The sequence below is a fragment of the Lissotriton helveticus genome, chromosome 1_2 (assembly GCF_964261635.1).
Source record: "Lissotriton helveticus chromosome 1_2, aLisHel1.1, whole genome shotgun sequence".
In the NCBI taxonomy this organism is placed as follows: domain Eukaryota; kingdom Metazoa; phylum Chordata; class Amphibia; order Caudata; family Salamandridae; genus Lissotriton; species Lissotriton helveticus.
In genome coordinates this window covers 327214436-327224604 of record NC_136058.1, presented here as the reverse complement: position 1 = coordinate 327224604, position 10169 = coordinate 327214436, and the positions used below count along the sequence as shown (strand labels likewise).

General features: G+C 44.9%; 2 non-coding genes across 2 annotated transcripts; both read right to left on the bottom strand.

The window, feature by feature from the left end:
- Positions 1-1141: 1141 nt before the first annotated feature.
- TRNAC-GCA (transfer RNA cysteine (anticodon GCA)) lies at positions 1142-1213 on the bottom strand. Its single transcript has one exon. It is a non-coding gene; the product is annotated as a tRNA-Cys (tRNA).
- A 4354-nt stretch (positions 1214-5567) lies between these two features.
- Positions 5568-5639, bottom strand: TRNAS-GCU (transfer RNA serine (anticodon GCU)). The gene has a single exon. It is a non-coding gene; the product is annotated as a tRNA-Ser (tRNA).
- Positions 5640-10169: the final 4530 nt, after the last annotated feature.

Sequence of the window (10169 nt, the reverse complement as noted above, 5' to 3'; positions counted from 1 at the left end):
CGTGTCTCTTTCAGATAAAGAAGTCCAAATTACAAAGAACAGAATCAAAATAGGGTGAGGGCACACCCGGATTTGAACCAGGGAACTCTTGCTCTGCAGTCAAATGCTCTACCACTGAGCTATATCCCCAGCTTTTCAGTAAAATCAAAATGACAAAATATCAGTACATCAGGAAAGAGTGTGAGGATCATACTAAGTTGTGCCGGAAAGTACAACCTTGAAACTGTGGAACAGGAGAAGTAGTCCTTAATATTATTTATTAAAGGAAAACTGGATCATTTAAAAAACAGATGTATTTGTTTCATTGTTATTTTATTTGAATAGGCAGTGGTCCATGGGACCAATGCCTCTACATACAATGATTGTTTTGAAACATTCTTAAAGGGGAAGAGGTTTTTACGGGACACCTTATCATTTGAGGATTGATTACCACAATCACTGAGATGGTGATGAAGTATGATTGTTTTGGGCCAAATTATGGTGGAAAAACATTTCTACGTACCACTACAATTCGGTATTTGAAAGGTACACCCAAACACCCCTTTACAATACCTTCCATTTAATACATCAGAAAAAGCCATTTTGTGTTTGGAAATGGCCTGATTCTTCAGACCAGCCTTCTTGCAACTGCAATGATAGTTCGTACATCTTGCACGTAGGCAGAGCTTTTAAGGAGAAATTAAATAGTTCCTACGTTGCACAAAAATGAAGTGTTTCAAACAAACACATACTTTGCATGCACAGAGAAGAGGTGGAATATATGTAAGACTGAAGACACAGGTGAAATGAGAAATAGATTGACTGCTTCGCTGCCAAGTTTTATACGCCATTTCTTCAGTGCAATACAAGGAAGCACCAAACAGTATAACAAAGTTGTCAATTGGTTTCATAGTCCATTCCGTTTGTTTAGTGCTGTGAAAGGAAGAGCCGAATTCCAAAATTGATCAATGATGTTTCAGAAATTTCCCAAAGGGAATACCAAGCCGAGTGTTAAAAACTGCATTTACTCACAGGTTTTGAGCAGGAAACACTGAAATGCTATTAAAATGCAATATCCAAGGGAACACTGACTCTGTCAAAGATGATCCAAATGGAATTGATGAAAAGTCCCAATTACCAACAACATAATCAAAATAGGGTGAGGGGACACCAGGATTTGAACCAGGGACCTCTTGATCTGCAGTCAAATGCTCTACCACTGAGCTATATCCCCAGCTTTACAGTAAAATCAGAATGACAAAATATCAGTACATCATGAAAGAGTGAGAGGATCATACTAAGTTGTTCCGGAAAGTACGACCTTGAAACTGTGGAACAGGAGAAGTAGTCCTTAATATTATTTATTAAAGGAAAACTGGATCATTTAAAAAACAGATATTTGTTTCATTGTTATTTTATTTGAATAGGCAGTGGTACATAGGACCAATGCCTCTACAAACAATGATTGTTTTGAAACATTCTTAAAGGGGAAGAGGTTTTTACGGGACACCTTATCATTTGAGGATTGGTTACCACAATCACTGAGATGGTGATGAAGTATGATTGTTTTGGGCCAAATTATGGTGGAAAAACATTTCTACGTACCACTACAATTCAATCAATCAATCAATACATTTATAGAGCGCACTACTCACCCGTAGGGTCTCAAGGCGCTAGGCATAGGGGGGTGCCGTTACTGCTTGAACAGCCAGGTCTTGAGCTTCTTCCTGAAGGAGAGGTGGTCTTGGGTCAGGCGCAGGTCGGTCGGGAGGGAGTTCCAGGTCTTGGCGGCCAGGTAGGAGAAGGACCTTCCTCCTGTTGTCGCTCTTCGGATGCGGGGGACGGCGGCGAGGGCGTGGCTGGTTGATCTGAGGTGGCGCTTGGGAGCGTAGAAGTTGATTCGGTTGTTGAGGTAGCTCGGGCCTTGGTCGTGTAGGGCTTTGTGTGCGTGGGTGAGGAGACGGAAGGTGATTCTTTTGTTGACGGGGAGCCAGTGCAGGTCTCTCAGATGTCCGGAGATGTGGCTGTTTCGTGGGATGTCGAGGATGAGTCTGGCTGAGGCGTTCTGGATCCACTGGAGTCTCTTCTGGAGCTTGGCGGTGGTTCCGGCGTAGAGGGCGTTGCCGTAGTCCAGTCGGCTGGTGACGAGGGCCTGGGTGACAGTCTTCCTGGTTTCGGTGGGGATCCACCAGAAGATCTTCCGTAGCATGCGCAGGATGTTGAAGCATGACGAGGAGACGGCGTTGACTTGTCTGGTCATGAAGAGGGAGGAGTCCAGGATGAAGCCCAGGTTGCGTGAGTGGTCCGTCGGTTTGGGTGCGGTGCCCAGGGCGGGGGGCCACCAAGAGTCGTCCCAGGCGGAGGGTGAGGAGCCCAGGATGAGGACCTCCGTCTTGTCTGAGTTCAGTTTCAGGCGGCTGGTCGTCATCCGATCGGCTACGTCTCTCATCCCTTCGTGCAGGTTGGCTCTGGCGGCGGCGGGGTCGTTGGTCAGGGAGAGGATCAGCTGGGTGTCGTCGGCGTAGGAGATTATGTTGAGGTTGTGTTGGCGTGCGATGGTCGCGAGGGGGCTCATGTAGACGTTGAAGAGGGTGGGACTCAACGAGGATCCTTGAGGGACGCCGCAGATGACTTCGGTGGCCTCTGACTTGTACGGTGGTAGGCGGACTCTCTGTGTTCTTCCGTCGAGGAAGGAGGTGATCCATTCCAGTGCCTTCTCCTGGATTCCGATGTTGCCGAGGCGCTGCACTAGGGTGCGGTGGCAGACAGTGTTGAATGCCACGGAGAGGTCCAGGAGGATGAGGGCCGCTGTTTCTCCGTTGTCCATCAGGGTTCGGATGTCATCGGTGGCAGCGATGAGGGCGGTCTCGGTGCTGTGGTTGGCTCGGAAGCCAGACTGTGAGGGGTCGAGGGATCCATTCGTCTCGAGGAAGGCGGCCAGCTGTTTGTTGACGGTCTTTTCGATGACTTTGGCCGGGAACGGGAGGAGCGAGATGGGGCGGTAATTCTTGAGTTCTGTGGGGTCCGCTGTAGGTTTCTTGAGTAGAGCGCTGAGTTCTGCGTGCTTCCAGCTCTCAGGGAAGGTGGCGGTGTCGAAGGAGGTGTTGATAATGTCCCGCAGGTGGGGTGCGATGACAACGTCGGCCTTGTTGAAGACGTGGTGAGGGCAGGGGTCGGTCGGAGATCCGGAGTGGACGGAGTTCATTGTGCGGACGGTGTCTTCGGTGCTGATCGGAGTCCAGGCTCGGAGGGTGGTGGTGGGTGGCGTTGCTGCGGTTGTAGCGTGCGTTGGTTGGATGCTGAAGCTGTTGTGTATGTCCGCGATCTTGTTGTGGAAGTAGGAGGCGAGGGAGTTGCAGAGGTCTTGCGACGGGGTGATGTCGTTGTTTCCGGCGTTGGGGTTGGAGAGCTCTTTCACGATGTTGAAGAGTTCCTTGCAGTTGTATGCGTTGTTGTCCAGTCGGTCCTTGTATGCATTTTTCTTGGTGGCGCGGATCAGTTGGTGGTGTTCCCGGGTGGCGAGCTTGAGGGTGGTCATGTTGTCCATTGTTGGTTCCCTTCTCCATACTTTCTCGAGGGCTCGGCAGTTCTTCTTGGAGCTCTTGAGTTTGTCGGTGAACCATGGGGCTTTTCTGCTGCCGGGTCTGCTGGGCGGGGTCCTCAGAGGGGCGAGTTCGTCCGCGCAGTTGCTGATCCACTTCGTGAGGTTGTCGGCGGCCTGGCTGGGGTTTGCTGAGCCGGCAGGAGGGTGCTGGCTCAGGGAGGCGGTGAGCTGGTCGGCTGTGATCTTGTTCCAGCTTCTTCGGGCAACCTGTTGCTGGTGGTGGTGGATGGTCGTTCTTTTGAAGGTGAAGTGGACGCAGCTGTGGTCCGTCCAGTGGAGTCCTGTTGCGTGGCTGAAGGCGATGTCTTTGCTGGATGAGAAGACGGCGTCGAGTGTGTGTCCGGCGAGGTGGGTGGGGGTGGACACCAGCTGCTTGAGTCCGAGGTTGGCGAGGTTGTCGAGCAGGGTGGTGGTGTTGCGGTCGTTGTTGTTCTCCAGGTGGAAGTTGAGGTCTCCCAGGAGGATGTAGTCGGCAGAGGGGAGGGCGTGCGGGCTGATGAAGTCGGCGATGTCCTCGCTGAATCGTGTGCGTGGACCCGGGGGTCGGTAGATCAGGGTGCCTCTGAGGGTGGTTTTGGGGTCGGTGTGGATCTGGAAGTGCAGGTGTTCGGCAGTTGTCAGGGTGTCGTCGGTGTTGGTCGTGATGCGGATGGTGTCTCTGTGGATGATGGCGATGCCTCCTCCCATCTGGTTGGCGGTGCGGTCCCCGCGGGTGATCTTGTAGCCCACTGGGATGGCGATGGCGATGTCGGGCGCTGAGGAGGCGTTCATCCAGGTCTCCGTGAGGAAGGCGATGTCAGGGGCTGTGGTGTCGAGGAGGTTCCAGAGTTCGATGGCGTGTCTGTGGACGGAGCGGGTGTTGAGCAGGATGCACTTGAGGTGGTTGCTGCTGGTGTTTGGCTTGGCGGGTGCTGGTGCAGGGTAGGTCTGGATGCAGGTGAACTTGCAGGCGTGGCAGCTGAAGGGTCCGTGGGTGTGTCTCGGGGAGGCTCGGTGGCATCCCGGGATGCCGCCGGTGTAGAGTGCGATGAGTTCGGCGGCATTGTAAGTCAGTCGGGTCGTCTTCCTTCGGTGGGGTCCAGGGGTCCTGGCACTGGGTGCGGTCCAGGCGCGGACGGGCGCAGACGGGCTTACCTTTGGCGCGCCTTCGGCACACAATCGGCGCGCCCGCTGCGCGTTTGCACGGTCGCTATATAAGGCGAAGTGCGCGGGGGGGCGGAGCAGCTGGGAGGCGGGAGCGGGGAGGGTACAGAAGGCAAAAGGGGTGGGTTTAGCGGCGGTGGCGGGAAGCGGGGAGGGAGGACGACGGGCAGCTAATAAACAGGCAAAATAGAAGGAAAATACAAATTAACTGGAAACTTTTGGTATTTGGAAGGTACACCCAAACACCCCTTTTGAATACCTTCCATTTAATACATCAGAAAAAGGCATTTTGCGTTTGCAAATGGCCTGATTCTTCAGACCAGCCTTCTTGCAACTGCAATGATAGTTCGTACATCTTGCACTTAGGCAGAGCTTTTAAGGAGAAATTAAATAGTTCCTACGTTGCACAAAAATGAAGTGCTTCAAACAAACACATACTTTGCATGCACAGAGAAGAGGTGGAATATATGTAAGACTGAAGACACAGGTGAAATGAGAAATAGTTGACTGCTTCGCTGCCAAGTTTTATACGCCATTTCTTCAGTGCAATACAAGAAAGCACCAAACAGTATAACAAAGTTGTCAATTGGTTTCATAGTCCATTCCCTTTGTTTAGTGCTGTGAAAGGAAGAGCCGAATTCCAAAATTGATCAATGATGTTTCAGAAATTTCCCAAAGGGAATACCAAGCCAAGTGTTAAAAACTGAATTTACTCAGAGGCTTTTAGCAGGAAACACTGAAATGCTATTAAAGTGCAATATCAAAGGGAACACTGACTCTGTCACAGATCATCCAAATGGAATTGATGAAAAGTCCAAATTACAAACAACAGAATCAGAATAGGGGACACCCAGATTTGAACCAGGGACCTCTTGATCAGCAGTCAAATGCTCTACCACTGAGCTATATCCCCAACTTTTCAGTAAAATCAGAATGACAAAATATCAGTACATCATGAAAGAGTGTGAGGATCATACTAAGTTGTGCCAGAAAGTACAACCTTGAAACTGTGGAACAGGAGAAGCAGTCCTTAATATTATTTATTAAAGGAAAACTGGATCATTTAAAAAACTAATTTATTTGTTTCATTGTTATTTTATTTGAATAGGCAGTGGTACATAGGACCAATGCCTCTACATACAATGATTGTTTTGAAACATTCTTAAAGGGGAAGAGGTTTTTACGGGACACCTTATCATTTGAGGATTGGTTACCACAATCACGGAGATGGTGATGAAGTATGATTGTTTTGGGCCAAATTATGGTGGAAAAACATTTCTACGTACCACTACAATTCGGTATTTGGAAGGTACACCCAAACACCCCTTTCGAATACCTTCCATTTAATACATCAGAAAAAGCCATTTTGCGTTTGCAAATGGCCTGATTCTTCAGACCAGCCTTCTTGCAACTGCAATGATAGTTCGTACATCTTGCACGTAGGCAGGGCTTTTAAGGAGAAATTAAATAGTTCCTACGTTGCACAAAAATGAAGTGCTTCAAACAAACACATACTTTGCATGCACAGAGAAGAGGTGGAATATATGTAAGACTGAAGACACAGGTGAAATGAGAAATAGATTGACTGCTTCGCTGCCAAGTTTTATACGCCATTTCTTCAGTGCAATACAAGAAAGCACCAAACAGTATAACAAAGTTGTCAATTGGTTTCGTAGTCCATTCCCTTTGTTTAGTGCTGTGAAAGGAAGAGCCGAATTCCAAAATTGATCAATGATGTTTCAGAAATTTCCCAAAGGGAATACCACGCAGAGTGTTAAAAACTGCATTTACTCACAGGCTTTGAGCAGGAAACACTGAAATGCTATTAAAGTGAAATATCCAAGGGAACACTGACTCTGTCAAAGATGATCCAAATGCAATTGATGAAAAGTCCCAATTACAAACAACAGAATCAAAACAGGGTGAGGGCACACCCGGATTTGAACCAGGGACCTCTTGATCTGCAGAAAAACGCTCTGCCACTGAGCTATCTCCCCAGCTTTTTAGTAAAATCAGAATGACAAAATATCAGTACATCATGAAAGAGTGTGAGGATCATACTAAGTTGTGCCAGAAAGTTCAACCTTGAAACTGTGGAACAGGAGAAGTAGTCCTTAATATTATTTATTAAAGGAAAACTGGATCATTTAAAAAACAGATGTATTTGTTTCATTGTTATTTTATTTGAATAGGCAGTGGTATATAGGACCAATGCCTCTAAATACAATGATTGTTTTGAAACATTCTTAAAGGGGAAGAGGTTTTTACGGGACACCTTATCATTTGAGGATTGGTTACCACAATCACTGAGATGGTGATGAAGTATGATTGTTTTGGGCCAAATTATGGTGGAAAAACATTTCTACGTACCACTACAATTCGGTATTTGAAAGGTACACCCAAACAACCCGTTCGAATACCTTCCATTTAATACATCAGAAAAAGCTATTTTGCGTTTGCAAATGGCCTGATTCTTCAGACCAGCCTTCTTGCAACTGCAATGATAGTTCGTACATCTTGCACGTAGGCAGAGCTTTTAAGGAGAAATTAAATAGTTCCTACGTTGCACAAAAATGAAGTGCTTCAAACAAACACATACTTTGCATGCACAGAGAAGAGGTGGAATATATGTAAGACTGAAGTCACAGGTAAAATGAGAAATAGATTGACTGCTGATGGAGCGAGATAGAAAATAAAATTTTGTTTAAACTGGCAAAGTCATATTTCCATAACATGAATAATAATATTAATAATTTGTGATGTATTGTATTAATACAACTTAGATTAAACTTTACACATGGGGGGACTAACATGTGTGCTCATAAACGTGCATAAATGTTGCATCTTTTTGTTCGTGCAAATTAATAAAAATAATTTGTTGTTTTCGTTTTTTGTCATTACTAACTGCAGCAAACTTAAAGAAGCATGTGCTTATTTTGCTTTCCCTTGTCTATGTGATGTCATTTCTACTATTCTAGGTGCACATAAGTCTCATGGATTAATGAAGACTGGTAGATATAAACGCTGCTTTATTTGTTTGCATTTGCTAGGTAACATCAGATTAATTGGGAGGGTTAATTAATTAGTAAACCTAGGGTGGATACAGAACCAACATTATTTCTTTAATTAATACTTTTCTTGTTTTTGTTTATTACTAGAAAGCATAAGTTGACTGCTTTTGGGCCTAGTTTACTCGAGTTTGCTAAAAGCTGAATTTTACTTCTGCACAAGTCACGAGAAGCCCATTCTGAAAAAAAAAAAAGTGTTCGTCAAAGCTGCATTCACAAAGCAAAAACTGATGTGCTGTCATCATTCTGTCGGACGTGGCCAAGGACGAATATGTGATAAAGGACAATTTTGTCAGCTCTAACTTGGCACCCGCGGAAACGAAATGAACACTGTGAGAATATTGATTTACAATTGTTGCAAACCAAGGAAGCTCCTGGTTGCATTCGGAAAAGACAATGGTCTTTAAGAAACGTGACCTAATGGAACTTTTGAAAAGTGGGTGACATGTCACTTGTCACTCTCAACCAATGGGACTTCGAGGATTTTTGAAAACTTTCCTTTGCTTAGTTTAGCTAGCATAGAAAGGTATAAAAAGTCATGCCCCTAGGGATGGGCTGGCTGCTGCTTTCTGACTTTCCGATGAGGGTGAAGTGCTGCTGGACTTTGCGTGGAGCACGTAAGAATCCTCAAAGAACTTTACTATATTTTCCATTTATTTAGCTTAGCTAGGGACTTAGGCTTTAGAAATGCTAAACTTTTAAAATCTTACTTAAACTTTGAATTTCTTATTTAAACTGTAATTTTCTTATGAAACCTATCAAACATGCTTACTTTAATGCTAATAAAAATGCAAATTTAAAATTACAATTTGAAATACCATAATTTAGTAAATAAAATCTTACTTTTGACAAACAAGCTGGTCTTGGTTATTCAGAAGTGCAGGTTACTATTAGTTAGATCCCATCGCCAATGGTGGTCGTTTAAATGGTTAGGATTGATTCTAATGACAATATTCTTTCCACAGATGTATAAAATTGTATATAGTTTGTAGATAATGTGTATAAAGATTTAGTCTGACCACCTGATTCAGTAGGCCCAAAATATGTCATGTTTATAAATGGGTCCATAAGTTAGTGTAGAATTTTGTTTATAGGTTATGAAGTTGGGTAGCGTTGTTTATGATATATTTTCTATAGGCCGCTGGATCAATTCTCTGGTAGCAGAAATTGATGGTTGCTAAGGGTAACCAAGGTAATATGTTGGTTGCTAAGGGTTACTAAAGTGTTATGGTATGGAAATAGGATCGATGTTTTAACACATGTTGAGTTTGTTTTTCGTGCTATCTGTAAGCTATACCGGTATAGATTGTGTGGCGAGAAATTAGTCACGCAAGTCATCTGTTCTGTTTGCAGTGATATCGCCGAGTATCACAAGAGGTACCGCCGTGTACCATAGTGTTGTCGCCGTGCAGCACAGTGTTAGGGCTAGGTCTGAATCTTGTATAGTGAGGGTTTTCTAAGAAATTAGAGCAGCATGAGAATAGGGACAAAGCGCCTTCCATAAAACTCACTGTGATAAAAGTATTAGTTATATTCGAGCTTGATTGAAGGGCAGAGTAACGTCGGTGCATGATTATCTATAAACAGGTTAGAGTCCTGTAGGGGTACATGTTTTATATCTATAAACAGGTTAGAGTCCTGTATGGATAACGTCGTTATTTTGCTAACGGTGCATGATTTCTATAAACAGGTGAGAGTCCTGTACGGATTTCATGTGTGTTTGAAATTAGGGAATTTTCCGTGTGAAAGTGCGAATTTGATTTGTAATTTATGTTCAAGTGGAACTCTTAGAACTGTCACTTCGCGGTGCGTTCAGAGGAAAACGAGTTCATAATTTTACGTGTTAGAAGGGTGGGGTAAGAGTTACTCTACTGACAATTGAAAATTATCCTTAGTGTGAATAGCGCCGACTATTCCGAAGTGTGGATACTTGAATGTATGTAAACTATCCTAAATAGTGAAACGAACAGATGAGTCCTTATTGTCATTGTTTAAGAATTAATTTACACTGAAAAGTGCCCTTAAAATGGCGCTGTGAAAAGATTTTGTGAAGGAGGGTAAGCGCTAGGAGTGAGAAGCGAGAAACCGCAGCTGCTGTGTACGTCACAGAGCCGCGCTGGGATTGGGTGACCTACGTCACAAACCATATTCTGATTGGCTCTTGAGTTTCTGACGACCTGTAAGCTGATTGGTCCTTCAGAAAAACTCCATTTTTATTCGTTGAGCAGGAAACTGACGTAGCTCAACTGTCATTGGCTTGTTGGTGTGTTTCGCGCACGGATTGGTTGCTTTGCGGAACATCCCGGAAATATTTTACGAACGATTTTGCGAATTAAATTTAACTTTTAAAAATGAGTTATCATTTTAAACATGTT